Below are 20,874 nucleotides of genomic sequence, written 5' to 3'. Positions count from 1 at the left end.
TTATCTCGACCCCCTTCCAAGTGCTATATAGTCGTAATGGCTTGGTGCTTTCCCCAGATAATTCCCACCCTCCCATTTGGGATATTGTATCCAGACATGGAGACCTCGTCTTCAGAATATCTGATTTGTAAAAGTACAACGCAGAGCGACAAAATCATCTCAGAAGTAAGTCGACTCTCATACCAGGAAAGATTGAGGGTCACATGACTAACAACACTGCAAATCAGATAAGAAAGGGCTGATCTCATCGACCCCTTTAAATTGACTTTTAATGGAGGTCTGGAGGGCTTTTGTGCAAGAGTTAGGATGATCTAGCCTAAACATTTTGATACCAATTAGAGTATTAATTTCGGTAACATGATTAATGACGCTCGGAATAATAATAATAATTATTTAATTTATACAGAACACAGTACAATGGTTGAACTTGTTACGTAAAACACTAATATTTAATAAAGTCACTAGTGAACATCGATGCTGTAGTACAAAGGCGATCTACGTCCTAGACTCAAGTGGTAGACCTGGGTTCAATATATTACACTATATTACGCACTTGCCAATATAGTGTGTAATTAACAAAGATACGCTTATAAAGCCTAAAATAGTATATGCCTTCAGAAAGACAGAGATATGCTCGTTATTGTGAGTGCACCAAAGGAAATATATCTTGTTGGAGGACAAAGATATATCAATTCTAAAATAAGTTTCGACTCTCGCTCGGGCGAGAGATAGGGCGACTCTGGCCCCATCTATTGGAGATTCTGTTCACCTAATGACCCAAAGCTACTCAAAGCCTCCTAGCATTACTTAAATAATGAAGAAATATGGTATATTTATTCATTATAATGTTGGTGCTTAATGCAGAACACGAGAAAACATATATTTACTATAAAATAATATACTTCCATTATGAAATAAGTAAATATGTGGCCTCATAGGAAGTCTTCTTCTTCTTGATAGTAGGTGCAGTTTGCATGAAGGGTTTGTCCTCCCGATGACTGCCCCCCATAGGAAGTCAACGGTCCAGGTGTCAATGTTGTGGAGCGACTTATCCAAGATATATTGTTGTCTGGAAAGTGTTTGTTGGCATATCAACCTTCTGTACACAGTGATCCAGTCGTCGCACTTCTCTCCTTAAATGATCGCAAATTTAGTTTATTATATTAACAAGTAGAATACGTATTTCTAATAATATCTAACATAACTAGGCAGAAAATATTTAAGACTTATTGAAAAATACATGTCTGGAAGTTAAATCGACTTCATAGAACAATAGTGTTGGTATATACTAATCGTTATTCGTTAGTATGCGTTCGCTACTTGAAACATTTACTGTACTGATGTAAAATCTCCCATGTCTCTTCGCACATGGAACACCGAACCTTACACACTCTCTGATATATTGTTTAATTAATAGAGATTCACTAATAAAGGTTATAATTGTATATGTTATCAAAAAGGCATAGATAAAGTCGTTCTTACGTTTTAGTCACAGAGATTAGATATTAGTAAAGTTCATTTTATTCAGGAAAGTACATAAATAGTCGATTTACAAACATAATATTGGATTTATAGATAGAGCTAGTACATACAATACCTAAAGCCACTAGTACGCATTGCGTTTCGGGCATATTATTGAGAGAGGAAAGATATTTATATTTAATTTTTTTTTTTTACCGACGCTCTCCCTATTGATGAGAACTACAACCTAATGAAGATAAATGTTAATTTTATGTAGATACTGTAATAAACGAAAGTTTTTAATGTCATCAGAGAAGCAGAAATATAGGCAAATTTTAAATCCCTTGTCATAAATATAACTGAAGTGAAAGCAAAGATATATGCATTTTGATAGTTACAAAGACAGCTCTTTAACACGGGTGGAACACGAACAAGGGGAACTTAGTACCCAAATGAGCCACAGAGATATTAGAAAGAATTTTTTCAGTGTCAGAGTAGTTAATAAATGGAATGTATTAAGCAGTGATGTGGTGGAGGCTGACTCCATACACAATTTCAAATGTAGATGTGATAGAGCCCAATAGGCTCAGGAACCTGTACACCTGTTGATTGACGGTTGAGAGTCGGGAACCAAAGCTCAACCCCTGCAAGCACAAATTAGGTGAGTACAACTAGGTGAATACAGCTGAGGGGCGGGACCAAACAGCTGAAGCTCAATTCCCTACGCATAACTAGGCGAGTCCATAGGAATTACCATTTGTCCTGGCGCCATCTATGTTTTGACAGCAGTGCTACTAATGTTCCCACGTTATGTGATGATCGATGATCGCTATACGGGTGTTACGGTCAGTTGCTCTTCTATATATGTTTATGGACAACGTAGGTGATTTGAGGCAATTTGCGGCCAGAGTGAAATAGTATCTACGCGGTGAGTGATGGAGGAGGATATATACTGCTGTGTACTCGACCAGCGGGTGAGAGGTAAGTTATATCGAACAATTATGGGGAATAGATGGGTTATTTTAAGCGTAGAATGTCAGGTAACCGGTAACTACACAGATGGGGTAGTGTTTTTTTAAGTCTTTATTTACTAAAGTGGAACATTAAATTATGCCTTTAGCTGAAGAAGTCTACTGGTGGGGGAAGTAGACGGGTTTTATGAAAGTATTTTACCTAAATATTTGTATTTGGTTAACTAGTTCAGCCGTTACCAGGGAGGGTGTTCCTTTAATGTAATCTAAAAATTCTAGCCGGACAAAGTGATTAAATAAAGAAATTGAATAGGACGAAGTGGTTTGCCAGGGTGCTTAACATTTCGTTTAGTTCACTCACTATGCAGGCCATGCTTAAAGAATGCAAGTTTATCATATTGAATTTACCGTAGTTTTACTGCATTTAATATACCGTTTTTACCCTATTTAATTATGTCGGGTAAAGGCCGGTCGTGGAAAGTTCCTAATATAGCAAGTTTTAAAGTTAAAGTTTGAGTTAACTTTAACGCTTAAGTTGGTGACCAATTAGCCTAGTCTATTGTGAGGAAAGTTGCTAGAATCTAACATTGCAAGTGCCATTTCTCTACTCTTTTTGAGAAACATGACTAGATACATGAATCGCATAGTTTTATTACTAAATGTTCATGGATTAGGTTGCATAGTTGAGGAAATAGTGATAAGGTTTGTGATTTTGTGTACCTTGACTTCAGCAGAGATTTTGATAGTGCCGCAAAATTGATAGGGGCTCGGATCATTGGGAATGCTGACTGAAGTTGATTAGGTCATGGCTATACCAAAGGAAATTAGTATAAATGGGGTTAAGTTGGGAGAAGTGTTATAAGTAGTGCCTAAAAGCTCTCCTTGTACCTCGGTTATTCGCAAGATTATGGTTTAGACTGCAATAGTTGCAGAATTGGCAAATAAAAAATACCGATGCCCTACATAGTTTTGAAATGGTTAAGACTACCAGATGCAGTTTAATGCTGACAAATGTAAGGTTTGGGGGCTAGGTAAAGATGAGATAGATGGTGTAGATTAAGAGTATTAAATTTTTTGCAGGTGGTAAATTCTTCCCGAGCGGGCACTGCTCTCCAGCCTGGGATGTTGATTGGTTAGTCTTCAACTGCCTCCCAACATGGTAGTGAGGTCCTGAGCTGACATGCAGTGAGGAACGTGGAAAGCTTCCTGAATTGGCACATGGTATGCCTCCCTTTCAAACCAGCAGCTGGCACAAATGTTCCAGCTAACATCAGAATAGTGGATGAAGCCCACACTAAATGGACCCCCCCCTCCCTTTTGACAAAGTTTGTTTGCAATGTTCCAGAAAAATGTTAATGACTAAAGTTGTTGGAAAATAAAATTTGTATATGATGTTGACTTGAAATGACTATAGCTTTGTTTGTAATAAAGATAAGACAACAAGATACTTAGTGTGCCATTTAAAACGGCAACTGTTAAACTGGTGGTACAGGCATGAACAAAATAACATCGCTATGCGAATAACTTTTTAGTAATATTTACTGTTCACATGACAGGTTGTGGAAGGTCCTGGCAACAAAGAGCTGCAGGAAAATACTTGCAGATCTACAGTAAGTAGTGTTGTGTACATTGGAATTAGAGGGTAGAAGTTAATTGCTAAAAACCTATTAAATATTAGGGTATGGAAATTGAATGGGTATGGATGTCTAGGCTTAGGCTAGTGGGTACCATATCTGCAAGTTTAGTCCTTTCAGGAATGTATTGAATAGAATGGTATGTTGAAATTGTGAAAATTGCAATGTGGGGCATTAGATCTTAAACAGCATAGTTGAGGGTGTTTTATTAATAAAATTTTAATGAAATATAAATCTTGTTTAGTTAACATTAAATGTTTGTTAAATAAGCTTTAATCTATAAATGTATAACACTGTTAAGGGTAATCATGAGTCAAAGTTAATGGCAGGAAAAGTTTTGTTCTAAGTGATGGTATTTTTCCCTTGAAAGTAAAAAAAAATATTCAATGTTTACTTTAGCTTGGTTTTAAATTTATATAGTTTTCCAGAATGTGGTTTGGAAAGTCCAGAAGTCCCTCTGTCAGTTGGAAGAGTTAATTACAGAATCAGGTGAGTTGTAGTAAAGGTTAATCTGAATAGATTTGCATAAAAGTAAAAAAATAGTAATAACTTAAACAATATAGCATTGGCTAAAGATAAATGTAAATTGCCATTGAAGTGCAGTTGTGGATAGTTATAATGACATTTACTGAAACTTGGCAAATTGATGCCATATATATTTATATTGCTAAATTAGATTTTTACTACTGCTACTAGAATATGTAGGAAAGGTAAATTCCTTAAATGTTTTCCATCTGAATTTGTAAACTACTGAATGCTAATTTGAAAAGTAAAGAAAGTTTGGCTTTAAATCTTAAATTAATTTGTTGAAATATTTTTCAGGTGAAAGTGATTATGATGCATGGACTGGCTTGGAGTGAGGCTCCTTTACTCTGCAAAAGAGGGTGAGTTTGATGTTTTAGCTATATCAATGACCTAATCTTAATTCTCTTATCTAGTCCATTTAAAGGTGTGTAACCATGTCCTACTGTTACAACCCACAGGGGATGATGCAGTTTGTACTGATCCTACCCCATTTCATAAAAGGGGACCAGGCAGTCTTGCAGATTTCCCTGGCTTGGCTTTTTCAGAGCTTTGCTCTACTACCCATCTAATAGATGGACTAGATTTGCATAGGTTTAGGGACCCTTAACAATGGTTACATTGTTAATTCTCACAGGGCTTGTTTGCTGAATGGGTGGATGCATCTAAAACTTTAGTGCCTGGCATGCATTGTACAGTGCTTTCAGTAAAGCATATGTACAATGTGTTGATGGCACTAAAGTGGTGGATGTAATGCACCCATTCAGGGAACAAGCTCTGCACAAATATCAGAGGAAGGGATAGGCCTTGCTGAGCCTATCTTAAAAGATAGGCTGTTAGGATTTTTTGGGCTTATTATTAGGCATTGGTGATAATAAAAGTAGTGTCCCTGTTTAATGTTTATTTTTCTTTTACAGGTGATTGTCTCTGGAGTTGTCTTGGCCTTTTGGATCTTCTGTTCATCTAGGAGCATCTGTCCCACAACCTGAAACAGTAATAAATATTAGATTATAAATACTATATGTAAAACTTATTAAATAAAACAATTTTAATGAAACTACTTTATATACCTTATCCTGAAATTATGCTGGAAATTGTTTACTACTATTGATGCAATGTTTAAACATCTGAAATTTTTTTACTTTGAAAATAAATACTTGGTAAAATTTACACCTATTTGTAACTTGTTACATAGGTGCATGCAAAATGCATTGAAAAGATGTAAAAGTGGACTACCTATTCAATTTACATAAACTAACAAATATTGCAAATTAGTCTGAAATATTAAAGTGGAAGAAACTTTAGTCAATATTTTAGTTTTCATATTTGAAAGTAAATTTAAAGCTATGCAACACCTAAGCTTTGTACAAATTATGATTAACTAAAGATCAGTTAAATTTACAAAACATTAGAAAAGTGACAAGCATCTATAAAACATGGTTTTCAGTCTTTGGCAACTTAAATTTAATCAAAGCTCTTAAATGATTTGTCTGCCAAACTCTTCAGATATTCTGAAATATTTTACCTAGATTAAAACCATCATTGTTTGAAAGGGCAAAACAGATTACTGTCAATTAGTTTGACCTAACATCTGCAAGGTCCTGAAGGAATGCAATTTTTTTTGTAAAACTTTGTTTGCTAAAAAAAACCTGCCTAATGAACCTACTCTTTTTTTTTTTTTTTTAGAAATGGTAATTGCAACATTACCAAAGGCCATTGTTTTAATAGCCAAAGTACCAAATGAAAGACCAAGAAGCAACAAACAGGTACATGGTAGAAAGGACAAGAATGGTTATGAGGACCCTTTCATTTGTTAAAGAAATGACTGGAAAAATGCTGTCATACCACAAGGGGTCTTAACCCTTGTCATATACATCACTGACATTAATCTAAATATTACCAACCACAAAAATTGCTGATAACATGTTATAAAAAAAAATAAAGAATATAATATTGAGGCCTTAATGCAGATCTCTAACTCTACAAATAGTAACAAGACTGGCAATTTCTTAATATAAAACAGAAAAAAATCCAAGACCTTGCATGTGAGCCAGAACAATCCATATCACAACTACCACATTAAAATGAAACAACAATGAAGGTAAGGTAATTACCAAAAGAAGGCACCAAACCGGGAAGGCCACGTAGCACCATCAAAGTGCGAAATAATCAGAGGGCGCTAAATATCACCAAGAATGCCAATACGAGAACAAAAACGCAAAAGGCGAACGATATCAAAAATATCCGATTCACCTAGAATTCTATCGAGGGACAAGTGACTGCGAGGGACGGTTGGAAAGCAAGACACACGCTCGTCCTGGAAGTCAGGACATTCAACAAGGATATGCACAACTGTAAGAGGGACAACGCAATTCGAACAATAAGGAGCAGGGCGGCGCTCCATTAAGTGACCGTGGGTTAAGCGGGTATGACCAACCCACAGCCGTGCCAAAGCAGTGTCCCACCGCCGGTTACGGTGGTAGGAGGAAGGTCACAGGGACACACTAAGTTTGAGAGTACGCAGCTTGTTACCAACCACAGAGGACCAACAACCCTGCCAACGGGGAAGAATGAATAACAGGATAAAAGTCGGAATAAGGAATACCTTTATGGGAGATGGGACAAGAACGGATAGCTTCCTTAGCGGCAGCATCCGCACGCTCATTGAAACACCAATATGGCTGGGAACCCAGCAAAACTCTACTGATTTAAATTTACTAGAAATAAGAAACAGCCAATGTTGAATCTCAATGACCACCGGATGGACAGGATTAAAGGACCCTAGAGCCATGAGGGCACTACGAGAATCAACTACAACCACAAAGGAGGAATGAGAATGAGAAAGCAAGAGACAAAGAGCATAGAGAATAGCATAAAGTTCTGCCGTAAAGACGCTACCCTCCGAAGGGAGGCGACACATGTAAGTACGGTCAGGAAAAACAACAGAGTAGCCCACACCATCCGCAGACTTAGACCCATCAGGGAAGATGGAAATAGAGTGGGAGTGCGAAGAAAAGTGCTCAAGGAAGAGGCTTTTCAGAATTGTAGGAGGGGTAAAGGCTTTAGTAATACAAGTCAAGGACGTACAAAACTTGGGAAGGGGGACTCTCCACGGAGCTAATGAAGGAACAATACGAGGAGAAACATTAGAAATATGAACAGAAAGAGAATCCTGTAAGCGAGATAACTGGACAGAAAGTGGGAGACAATGAAGAGGAACAGGAACCACAGGAGGAGGAAAAGTCAATGCACGACAGAGGCGAGAGGAAGGATGTTGGAAGGACCGCGCAAGATAGCGAAGACAGTAGCGATCACGGCAGTCCTGAAGAGAGAGAAAGCCAGTGTCAACATACAAACTAAGGGCGGGAGTCGAACGAAAGGCACCAGAGCCGAGACGCAACCCAGTATGGTGCAAAGCATCAAGACGGCGAAGAGTAGAAGGAGAAGCAGAAGAGTATGCAGGGCAACCATAATCGAGTTTAGACAGGACGAGAGAGGAGTGCAAATAGAGGAGCGTGCGCCTATCCGCTCCCCAAGAAGTATGGGACAAAACCTTAAGGAGGTTAAGGGCCTTAGAGCATTCAACTCGGAGGCAAGAGATATGGGCTGACCAAGACAAACGAGTGTCAAAGACTAACCCCAAAAGCTTCGCGGAATCCCTGTACACAATGAGATGACCATAAAGCAACAACAATGAAGTAAAGGTCCTTTCAATAAGAATCTATCATTCACTGAAAGTTGCTGCAGTTAAAAATAAAAGAAAATACAAGTCCCTAGAAATAAACAAGCAACCTTTTTGACTAAGGAAAAGAAGGTAGTTATTCTACTGTATAAATCTAAGTATTCACTTAGATAACTGTATCCAAGCATAGTACATAGTACTATGTACTATGGGGGGTTCCCCCCCCCCCTTCCCTTTCAGAAAAACATCAACTTTCAAAAAAGTTTAACATTGGCCAAAAAAAATGATTCCAGAACTAAATTGCCTAATACCAGGAACAACTGAGAGCCATGACAAACACTGCAACCCTCTCCTACCCCCAAGTCTTATGCTATTTATGATCCAAGGTAATTTCAGATACTATACTGTACTTCCTACAGACGAGTCTAGTGAGAGGGTGATCTCCTGGCGATTAAATTGAAGCACGATACAGGTGTCAACTAACATCAGTCAGCCCACTTGTCAGCACAGTGGATAACTAATGACATCATAATCTGCAGTGTTGTATGCCTCCCTGTGGCCATTTAAATCAATAAAACACAGGGTTGTGGCAATGTTTACAGCATAAGGCAAGGTATAGAGGAATCCTGGAATGCCATGTAATGTGTAGTCCTTGAATGTGCTTTAGGCAACCAAACTGAATAACAACATTTCTGGTGTTCAGCTATATAATCCGAGTTTCTCATTCGGTATAATGTTTTAAACCTAAATAGGAATTCACTTTAAAGGTCAATTTATTTGGAAAGTGCTAACCAGATTCCAAATTACTGAGCTCTGAAAGTACTACAAGGCAAGTTTAACCGAATGAGTGTTTGCCTATCCATACCCCCATGAGGTATGTGACAACACTGAATAAAGAAAGGGTCTTTGAGCATTCACCGTGCAGGTATTTGACATGACCAATATAACCAAGTGTTAAAGATCATTCTAAGCAGTTCTGCACAATCCATATACTATCAATTAATATAATTGTACAATGGTGCTTGGTGGATGATATTTCCTATTAAAACTCATTGGACAACTGTTTGTATTAGACATTTTAAACCTACAAATGGTAGCCCTAGATATTGCACTACAGTATTAATTACAAGATGAACAATGTAAAATCAATAGCACAACAGCAAAGGATGACGGCTTTTCAACAACCGACAAACACACAGGTCTAACACCAGCCATCCCGAGAGAGGACGTCCCAAGCATGTACACCCCACAACTTTACATCACCTTTGCTACCTCACGCGAGCACGCAACAGCATGAGGATGCCATCCCAAACCAACTCCATGCACTTTGAGGCTTTAACAACTCAACATTTAAAAAGTTGATTTAAAAAATCAAACACCTGAATTTTTCCCTAATTAAATTTACTAGGGAAATGCACACCAAGCCATGAAACTTACAATGAAGATGAACAAACTACACACAACTGTCACCAAACTTCCACATACCACCCCCCTCACTCCTGCCCTCCCTCCTTAGGTGCTCTGATTGGCTGAGCACCTGAGCCACCACCATTCACCTCTTGTTATGAGAGCCTAAAGCATGTTTGGTTGCACTTTAAAAGTTCCCGAGTGTACTCGCCTAATTGCGAGTACCGCCTGCCCGGTTCACCATTTTGTTTTTCAATCTACCTCAATTTACCCCTTTACAGTCAAATATTATGCAAGATTCTGTTTAAGACTTGTCCCTTCTTAACTTAAATAACTGCTTTGGCCATCTGCAATCTTTCTAGGTGGGTAAAAATGACTCTTGAGGCCAGAAAGGACTTATCAGACGGCGATCATAACAATACAGTACACACACAAAATCACAACCTGATATACACCAAGCAAAAAATCCACTGGAGCTGTGAGGCGACGTAAACCCTTGCCCAAGGCACTGGCAGCTGCATACTCTACCACAGTATATTACTGACTTTGTAAAAGTCTTACAACCGGATTTCCCCATAAATCACAGCAAGTTTTGAGGCCACTCCTTGAGTCAACGTCTTACGTAAGACCTACAAGCACTCAGGTGAAGGCTGAAGCAGTTCAACACCATACGTCCCAACTTCAAATACACAGTTGAGAGGCGGGACCAAAACGTGATTTTCTGTGTGTGCCTGAAGTTGGGGCATACGGTCTTGCTTCACCCTTCACTTTACCCTTCACCGGCGTACTTCAGGGGTTTTATTTAATACTTGGACTGGCTTCAGTAGGGCCTCCAGACTTTCTGTGTCTTCACAAGTGTCACATGAATCCCCTGCATAGCAGTGGAACTGCCTTTTCCCTTCACCTTCAATGCCTCTGCATTGGAAGTATACATCTACACCAGCCCAGAAGAGTCATCAGTCCTGCCACCTCTCCATACCCCCCAGGGCCTGGCACGGCCTGGTATGACTCAGAGGCAAGCCGGGCGCCACTGCTAACTGGCAGTTTGTCCCCACAAACAAGCAGTTAGCCGCCTTCAACTGACAGTGGTACAGCTCAACACAAAGGCACCGCCAGCCACAACGAGCAGTTTGCTAGTTGACCAGATGTCCACCTCGTGTTGACACTGGATGAGTCATCACCGCCGGACTATATAAAGAGCGCTGCCTCCCTGGAGAGGCAATCTCTCCCTTAGTGCTCTAGGATCACCTTCGTGTCTCTAACCCGTCGTCCGCTTCCAGCCAACGTCGTGTGACTGATGCCATGGTGGTATGGTAGCTGTCTTCAGAACACCAGTATATCTTCATACTTTTATTCATTGCTTATAGTTTATTTTTTGCATTTAAGGTCATACTAACTTGTTCACCTTTGCATTACATGATAGTCAAGTATTGTCATGTGTTATTTTTGTTCATTACTATTTCAGTAAATTGTTTAATTATTTATTTGATAATTTTCATTTGTTTCCACCTGCAACTTACACACTGCAAGGCCAATAGCAGCATTTCTTTCATTTATGTGAGGGAGAGCCATACCATCTTGGTTCAGTATAGCTGTGATACCATAACCCGTCACACAAGATATCCAGTTGTAAGACTTTTACCATCAGTGGTGGTAGAGTATGCAACTGGCAATGCCTTTGTTACAGGTTCGCTTCATCTCACAGCCCCAGTGGATTTTCTCACACATTTGAATACATGAAACAACTTTATTTCATACATTCCAAACCAAAGTACTGTACAGTACAGTAATTATCAAACCATCAAATGTGTGGGATAATCATAGTGCGCTAAATATCACTAACGTCGCCAATACAAGAACAAAAACGCATACGGCGAACAATATCAAAGGTATTGAATTTACCAAGAATTTTATCGAGGGACAATTGACAGTGAGGGATGGTCGGGAAGCAAGACACGTAAGTCCTGGAAGTCAGGACATGTAGAGACAACGGTTTGGACAATAAGAAGCAGGGCAGCGCTCCATTAAGTGCCCGTGAGTTAAACGTGTATGACCAATATACAACCTTGCCAGAGCCGTTTCCCGTTACGGTGGTAGGAGGAAGGCCACGGGAACACACTACTCTTAAGAGCACGCAGTTTGTTACCAGTAACAGAAGACTAACAACCCTGACAACGGGCAAGAATGGGGAAATGAATAACTGAGTAAAAGTCATAATAAGGAATACCTTTACAGGAGATGGGACAGGTGCGGATAGCTTCCTTAGCGGCAGTGTCCGCACGCTCATTTAAGAACACACCAATATGGGTGGGAATCCAGCGAAATTCCACTGTCTTAAATCTACTGGCGATAAGAAACAGCCAATGTTGAATTTCAACTACCAAAGGATGGACTGGATTAAAGGATTCTAGAGCCATGAGGGCACTGCAAGTGTCAACTACAAACACAGAGGAGGATTGACAGCGAGAAAAGAGTTGATGAAGAGCATAGAGAATAGCATAAAGTTCTGCCATGAAGATGCTAGTCTCCGGAGGCAAGAGACACAAAGGTGCAGTCAGGAAAAACAACAGAGTAGCCTACACCGTCTGCAGACTTAAGACCCATTGGTGAAGACGGAAATAGAGTGGAAGTGTGAAGAAAAGTGTTCAAGGAAAAGGTGATTTAGAACTGTAGGAGGGGTAAAAGTTTTAGTCATGTGGGTCAAGGCTTACAGAATTTAGGAACGGGGACCCCTCCATAGGGGCAAAGACGGAATGACACGAGGGGAAATATTGGTAACACAAACTGAAAGAGCATTTTGTAAGAGAGACAACCGTACAGAAAGAGATAGGTGGTGAAGGGGAACAGGAACCACAGGATGGGTAAAGGTCAAGGCATGACATAAGCAAGAGTGAGGGTGCTGTAAGGACCGTGCAAGGTGGAGAAGACAGTAGCGATCATGGCGATCCTGTAGAAACAGGACGCCAGTTTCAACATACAGGCTTAGGGTAGGTGTCGAAGGAAAGGTACCAGAGCTGAGCCGTAACCCAGTATTATGCAGTGTGTCCAGATGGTGAAGGGTAGAAGGAGAAGCAGACGAGTAAACAGGGCCATAATCGAGTTTAGACAGAACGAGAGAGGAATGTAAAGAGAGGAGCAGTGTCGATTAGCTCCCCAAGAAGTATAGGACATGACCTAAAGTTAGTTAAGGGCCTTAGAGCATTCAACTCGGACGTAAAATATATGGGGCGACAAAGACAAACGAGTGTCAAAGATTAGCCCTAAAAGCTTTAGCAGATTCTTTGTACAAAAGGGGATGACCCCTGTTACCTAACAGTAAATAGGTATCTGGGAGTTAGCTGTTACAGGCTGCTTCCTAGGGGGGTGCGTGTGTGGGAGAAAAAAAAATTTAGTAGTTAACCACTTTCTCTTCTTATATTGTTAAAATGCAGAGTCTGATCACGGGGAAACTAAACAAAAAATATTGTATGTGACTTACTTTAGCTGCGATGGAGCTGGGAAGTTGAGCAAATTATGGGCGCTGAGCGTTGGAGTGATGGGGGTCTGTCGGCCCCGCCACCCCGTGCGACGGCAGTTGCTGCGAATAAAATGTTGCGCAATTATTTTGAAGTTTCTCATTCATTTCTTCCTTTTTTTTGCTGTATTATTATTTAAAAGTGTGTAATTTGTGAAATTTATATAATTCAAAGTATAGAACATCACTATGCTCAAAATTTTGGGCCTCATATATGCGACATATTCTACAATCAAACAGTGTTTTTGCTGTTACTACACTATATACACACATTGTATATACCCATCTACGTATGTATTCACCATAACGATCCACTATGTTGGTATGGTGAGCCCAAAAAACATGAGTGAGCTGCCACACCCTGCCAGTCCTCCCTCCCTCCTCCAACACATTACTCGCCAACATTCCTCCTCCCAAAATACTGTTATTGTGTTTATTACACTATTTACACACGTTATGTATAAGTATGTACATGTTTTATTCATGTACATACGTACATACTTGCCATCTCCTCACCTCTCTCTCTTGCCTACTTAATGCTCTTACTTCCCTCATCTCATCACAATCGACTTTATAATGGTCCAGGACGGATCGAAATGTCGTCTATTCAATTTCCAGTGTGTGGTTTGGTCAACAATGAAATCTTCATGCAAGATCTTATAAAGAAAACCCCTAGAACGAGTTTTGCAGATACGAAAGAGTTTAAGGTGAGTAGGGGATGGTTTAAGAAATTTTGAAAAAAGACGTGGTATTCATAGTGTTGTGAGGCATGGTGAGGGTGCCAGCTCAGACAAAGTAGGGGCTGAAAGATTTGTTCGTGATTTTAAAGATTTTGTAGATACTGTATTGATGGATATATTCCACAACAAGTGTTTAATTGTAAGGAGACATGGCTATTCTGGAAAAAATTGCCGAAGAGGACATACATTACCCAAGAGGAGACGTCACTGCCCGAACACAAGCTAACTTGGGCTAACTTGTGTCAGGATAGGCTAACTCTTGTGCTGTGTGGCGATTTGAAAATTAAACCCTTGCTCGTGTATCATTCCGAAAATCCAAGAGTTTTAAAAAATATATAACGTGCAGAAAAACTGTGATGTAGAGTGGTTTGCCCTGCCATCAAAAAATATCTGCAAGAGAAAAGTTTGACACTAAAGGGCCTGCTTCTCGACAATGCTCCTGCTCATCCTCCAGACTTGGAGGATGCATTGTTGGGGCCACTTTTTTTTTTTAGGGATATTCCTGCATGGGCCCTAAGTTTCTGGCTAATGAACCAATGACATGAAGGAGGAGTTTTCAACCTACCTTGTGTTAGGTGTGCAGGGGTCAATAGGCTGAACATAATGTCAGGAGCAAAGGGGGGCGTTTGCCTCTTCAAACACAATTGTGACCATCTTCATCTCTTCGAACTATCCTAAATGCTCTCTTCACCTGTCTGACCAAATTGGGTGTCCAGACCACCTTTGAATCTGAAATTGTAAAATTAATAGTGATTTCAGAATATTCAGTCCATTTATACTAACAAAATTATATACAGTATACTGTAATTGAAATTTTACAGAATGATAAAGGCAATTTAGTAACTTTGTTAAAATGCACATGGGGGAAATACATGAAAATAGGTTAATATGGTTTGTAAGGTTGATGGGAAATGTTTATTACTTTTATGATTTAAAAGATGTATAGCCCTGATACTCCATCCTGGGTGCATTCCACCAGGTAATGACTACAGCAAAAGTTTTCCACGAGGCTCTATTGTCACACAAACTTTTCACATTTTCAAACTTGATTCATCTTTTTCCCCCTCGTTCCAGGGGTTTTCTTTAAAAGGTCTTCATGCAAATGCCTTGGTTTCTCACAAATGATGGCCTCTGAAATGCTATCACCTGCTAACTCTTTGTTGTGTATCCAAATTAATAAAAACTTTTCAACATCCTCAAGTGTTTGTGTTCTTTGTTTCGGGATTGTTGATATGCCTTTTGCCACTTTAACGCTCATAATGTCCTTTTTCTTAGCAAGTATAGTGCATATTGTTGACATAGATTTGTTGTACTGCCTAGCTAGTTCAACAACCTGTGCACCATTTTGATGTTTATGAATGCTCTCTTGTTTTTCCTCTATGGTCATTCTCACATGTGTTTTCTTGGCTTGAACCTTACCACTGGCTTTCTTGGGACTCATGGCAAGATATATCATAACAAATTTTATGTTCAAATAGCCAAAAATCCCAAAACAAATGTAATGCTTTACAAAGAATTCAGGCGCGATACTTACTAGGCAGGAGACACTGGTAAACTGAGGCGCGATCACCATGCCACCACACGCTAGGTCAGCCCATACGTATATCAACAAACTCCTTTCCCGAGGCAAAGTTTGTAACCCGATTCAAATTTTTCGAAGAAATTAGGCTCGTAACCCGAAAAGTTCATAAATATTCATTCGTAAGCCGAGGTGTCACTATATATAACTAAAAAATTAAACTCAGGATTACTTTCAACCCCCACCCCTTTTGCTCTACTCCATCGCCACCTACCTTCACCCCCCTCTATGATGTACTCTTCCATAGACACCTACCTTTGCCCCTTTCCTCCCCTCTACTCCTCCATCATCACCTACCTTCACACCCCCTCCCTTCTCCTCCTCCATCGTCACCTTCCTTTCACCCTCCTCTATGATGTACTCTTCCATAGACACCTACGTTCACTGCATATAATGCTCCCCTCTACTCCTCCATCGTCACCTACTTTCACCCCCCCCCTCGGCTCTACTCCTCCAGGGTCGCAGACAATTTCACGAGCGTGAGAACTACGAGTTCTCTAACCACTCTCACACTCCTACTCTCTCACCAGTGAGGGGGAGGGAAGGAGGGAGGAAATGAAGGAAGAAAGGTGGGGGAGAGAGAATAGGCAGGGGGGAGGAGGGCCTAGATACATTTCTTCCATATAGATAGGTAGACTGAGGGAGAGCTGCTTGCCAAGAGCCCTATCAGACAGGCTTCCTATTCCTCAACCCTCCCTAATATACCACATCCTGGTCAGGACAACTTGCTCGATTGTTATTCTTGGTGTGACTCGAGAACTGACCTCGAGGCGGGGCATAGGCATAGATTATCTCCCTGGGGCACACACCTCCCTGCCCCAGCTCTCTCTCTCTCTCACATAATCTATCAAGGGTCTAACATGAGGTCATTGTGCCTACCAGAAGTGTATATGTCCAAGGCTGGCCACCTGTCTGGACCATTCAAATGTATAAACACGTAATTAGTCTATTAAAATTATATATAATGCTACAATTATAAATTAATTTGTTCATGGTCATTCGTTTATCAGTATTTTAATATGAGGTATATATATGCATGTATGTATACGTTGACGTACACATATATGATTATGTGTATGGAATGATTATGATTATGTGTAATCATATATGATTATATCTAATGGAATGCATTAGTAAGTGATGTGGTGGAGGCTGACTCCATACACAGGTTCAAGTGTAGATATGATAGAGCCCAATAGGCTCAGAAACCTGTACACCTGTTGATTGACGGTTGAGAGGTGGAACTAAAGAGCCAGAGCTCAACCCCAGCAAGCACAATTAGGCGAGTATATGAACGAATGCACATGTACACTTTCAAATGAATTAAGATACCTTGAGATACACAATGACTTAGTTTAAATAGTTTAAACACATTATGGTACTGATTTTGACATGCTGATGTCTGGAAGGGAGAGGGGGTGTGGGGGGTTATTGTCTGAGGTGGAGGACCAGAGGAGGGGGTCAGTGGAAGGATGGTGGCTGGAGGGATGCCATTGTTCTAATGGTTATGAAAACAATTATTGATGGCAGGAATTCAGTGGGTGTGTACTTCACCCGCACCATCACCATACTGTGCCCTGCTACAACCCCCCTCCCCACTCCACCCATGCTGTGCGGGGCGTATTACACATTATGGGATAACCGACTGTCTGTCCATTCCTGTCTGCTCGTTATGCTGCCCTTCCTTTTGAAAATTGTCTGCTTTATCGACTTCCTTCAAGACCACACGTTAGCCTCTTATCACGCCCTCTTACCACTCTCAGGGAGCCGGCTCTTTTATACAATAGTTACCACTCAGTCCCCAAGGTGAAAGAGTGTCCGGGCATATGACTTGTTACGTGTACTTATTTGCGATTCGTTTGGGCTGTCACGTGTGGTGATTAGTGTTGGGTAAGGCTAGGGCAGGTCAGGTCAGACTAGGCTAGGTAAGGCTAGGCCAGGTCAGGTCTGGTCAGGTCTGGCTAGGCCAGGTCAGGCCAGGCAGGGTGAGAGAAGTAAAGCGGCAGGTACTTACGTTTCCGAGAAAGTAGCGGCGGTAGTATATTGTTGATTTAGATTCGACGATATCCTGAAGCTAGTAGGTGGCGGCCTCATCCCTCTCGAACTTCTTGTTGTAGGGGATACGAGGCACACCCAATATCCCCCTTACATTGATCACATCGCACACTAATATTTTTACTATTTCGGACACCAGATTTGTCTGTTTCGTATATGTATAATTGTTCAATATTAAAACCACAATAGAATGCTCTTAACAGTTACAATTTTCAACTTAACAGCCATATAGTTGGCAAGAACGCCGCCCGCCAGTGTAAATATTCCGAACCTTAATGGAATCTGACCCATATATCAATCAGGTCAACCCATGTGTTGCGTTTCCAAAAGGGTCGCCCATGTTAGAATCGGTGAACGCCCTAGTAATATTGTTGAAAACATCTTAATAACTTATTAAACCAAAGGTCTTTTTATGTCAGAAGAACGGCAGAAACTGGATCTATATATGAAAACTCTTTCAGGACAAAATTTAAAGTAAAACTAAAGATATTTGTAGTTGTATAAAAGTTGCATTTTTCATCGGTCATAGAGCCGGAAATCCGCAATATTCATCTCAGAACAATGCTTATTTCCCGCAGAAAGATAGAAACATAATCTTACTAAAATTTAAATTTAAATTTTGCCCCGAGGGGCGAGTTTATTGGGCAGCGCCACTCATCTTGTGAGTGAACATATCGCCATAGCAGAATGTACAACACTCCCCAATAGGAAGAAAACCCGCTGGGTTGTTCATCCTGTCACTTGTACCCAGACACAGCTGGGACTTGCTTATCTGTCTCAAGTGAACAGCTCTTCAAACAAGAAGATTAACATTTATCAACCCTTAAAAGCTTACGTTATCTTGCGGGTGCAAAATGGGGAAATCTTTTAAGAACAGTATCAATATTTGACAAATAGTGTTTTCCTAACTCAAACAATGTGGGGTTTATTATTCTACAGTTATTCCTAATGTCTCTCAGGTGTTCACATTCACGTAGATAGTGGTCAAGGCGGTGTCCATCACTCTCACCACAGATTCTGCAACTTCGCTGATCAACTGTTGTTTCCATTCCAAATCTCCATGGATATTTGTATCCAAGACGGATTCTCGCTATTACTGATTCTCTCCCTCGTCGTCCTCCTCTTCGGCCATACTGATTGGGATTGCCAGCTGCAACCATGTTGTACCATCGTACAGATTCACTGGTTTGTGCTTCTATCCTCCTTTCCTCAGTTACCTTGTCACGGTGATGTTGCCTGATAATACCTCTAATTTGTAGTTGAGTCTTGGGTATGAAGTATTCAATATGGTCTCCTTCAGCAGCCAGCACATCTGCTCGTTCATTTCCACATATTCCAACATGGGAGGGGATCCACAGAAACTTGATGACTCTTCCCTGATTGGTAAGTACTCTCACAGCTCTCTTGATTTCAGCGACTATTGCAAGATTTTCTGCCTGATTTTTACTTAGGCTTTGCAGTGCTGCTTTTGAATCGGTGCAAATCACTGCACCATTAGTGTTCCGTTCAAGAAACCTTAACGCCATAACAATGGCAGTTAGCTCTGCTTGCGTTGAAGAGGCATAGTTCTCAATACGTGCTTTTTCTTCATTTCTGCGTTGGAAGGTATTATCCTTGATTACCGTGTATGCTGCACCAGCCCTGCCATTGATAGGATTAGATGACCCGTCAGTGTAGATCGATTTGATCTAGTTCATCTCCGGCTTCTTTATAAATTTCCTCGAGATACTTGTGCCTCATTTCTTGTGGTATCATGTTGGATTTTTTCATTGCCATTTCATTGATGATGATCTTGCATGAGTCATCCTCCCAGGGAGGTAACCTCTCTACAGGCAGGAGCTCACGGGCTTGCTCAAGCAGGGGAAGCTCTTCAAGGTAGCAGACTGCTCTGTGATGCCATTTTTTGCTTCTGTTTCCCCCTGAAAGTAGCACAGAGCTCAGTTTTTTCTTGGCAATATCATTGTAATGGGGATCTCTGGCTATCCTAATTGCAAGCTTAGCATTCAGCTCCTGAATTCTGCTTTTAACACTGGGAAGGGACAACTCCTCTCGTAGATTAGACGTTTTGGCAGTTCTTGGAACTCCAAGAATGATTGTCATGGCTTCATTTTGAATGCTTTCAAGCCTTTTCATATCGCTTTGGGAGTAGGTGCACAGTACTGGTGCGGCATAGTCTATGACGGAGCGCACATAGGCTGTGTACATCATTTTGAGCACGGCAATAGAGGCTCCATGTCCATTCCAGGTCATAGCTTTCAGTGCCCTGAGTCGACTTTTGCATGTTCCTATGAGTTGACTGAGCTCCTCTTTCTTTCCCTTGTTAGAGCCGACAGTGACGCCAAGGTACCGATAGTGGTCAACCCATTCAAGTGTTACACCATTAATTTGCAGTTCTTCATTTGCTCTCCGCTTGTGATGGGAGTATGCCTTCGTCTTGTTTGTGGAGAGAGTGAAACCGAGCTCAATACATTTCCTTCCGAGGAGTTCAATGGACTGTTCAATTTTTCCCAAGGTGGGAGCTTGTATTAGGACATCATCTGCATATCCCACTTGTTGTGTTCCTTCCGGAAAATCAATACTTGCAATGACGTTCATAAGTACATTGAATAGTGTAGGGCTTAAGACTCCGCCTTGGGGGGTCCCGAGTTCCATATTCATTGTTCTGGAGACTGCTCCATTGAAGCAAACCTTGGCTGTTCTCCCTGTGAGGTAGTCTTCAACCCATTTCATGAGTCTCCCCTTGACACCCATGCATGCAAGCTCGTCCAGGATCGCAATCCCCTGTGCTTTGTCGAAGGCTCCTTTGATGTCAACAAATACAGAGTACCTAGCCGTGTCATTAGCCAAGTAATTAACTATACAATTTGCTGTGCTCCGTCCTTTAACAAATCCATTGACCCCCTCCCCTAACCTGCCTATTTTGTGCAACAGCCGGTTTAGGATGATTCTTTCAAGCATCTTGCAAGTGCATGACACGAGGCTGATAGGTCTGTAATTACCAGGGTCATTAGGCTTCGGTATGGGAATAATTATTGCGTGTTTCCATTGTGTGGGTAACACTCCACTTAGGAATGACTTGTTAAACAGGTGGAGTAGTGGATTCCCAGACACTTCACACAGTGCATTGAGTATGTCGTAGGTGACGCCATCTTCACCAGGTGCTGTACTTTTACCCTTTTTCATAGCGCCCCTTACTTCTTGGGCTGTGATTGGTTCCCCATATTCGTCATCACTAGACAGTGCTCTTGTTATCCTAATTCTTCTGTCATCATGTCGCAGGAGCTGTTCCCTGCTGATTTCTGCAGGGAG

At 40.8% G+C, this 20,874-nt stretch overlaps 2 long non-coding RNA genes across 2 annotated transcripts; one reads left to right on the top strand and one right to left on the bottom strand.

Moving 5' to 3' along the window:
* The first annotated feature begins 2,287 nt into the window (after positions 1-2,287).
* LOC138364676 (uncharacterized) lies at positions 2,288-5,645 on the top strand. Its single transcript, XR_011228497.1, has 6 exons — positions 2,288-2,442; positions 3,513-3,653; positions 3,989-4,042; positions 4,495-4,555; positions 4,889-4,950; positions 5,506-5,645. It is a non-coding gene; the product is annotated as an uncharacterized lncRNA (long non-coding RNA).
* On the bottom strand, positions 5,475-17,846 carry LOC138364671 (uncharacterized). The gene is made up of 4 exons (XR_011228496.1): positions 17,525-17,846; positions 14,497-14,660; positions 13,156-13,254; positions 5,475-5,573 (listed from the first exon to the last, which is right to left on the bottom strand). It is a non-coding gene; the product is annotated as an uncharacterized lncRNA (long non-coding RNA).
* Between the last annotated feature and the right edge of the window lie 3,028 nt (positions 17,847-20,874).

Source organism: Procambarus clarkii, chromosome 2 (genome assembly GCF_040958095.1).
Source record: "Procambarus clarkii isolate CNS0578487 chromosome 2, FALCON_Pclarkii_2.0, whole genome shotgun sequence".
In the NCBI taxonomy this organism is placed as follows: Eukaryota; Metazoa; Arthropoda; class Malacostraca; order Decapoda; family Cambaridae; genus Procambarus; species Procambarus clarkii.
This window is presented reverse-complemented; position numbering and strand designations above follow the sequence as displayed.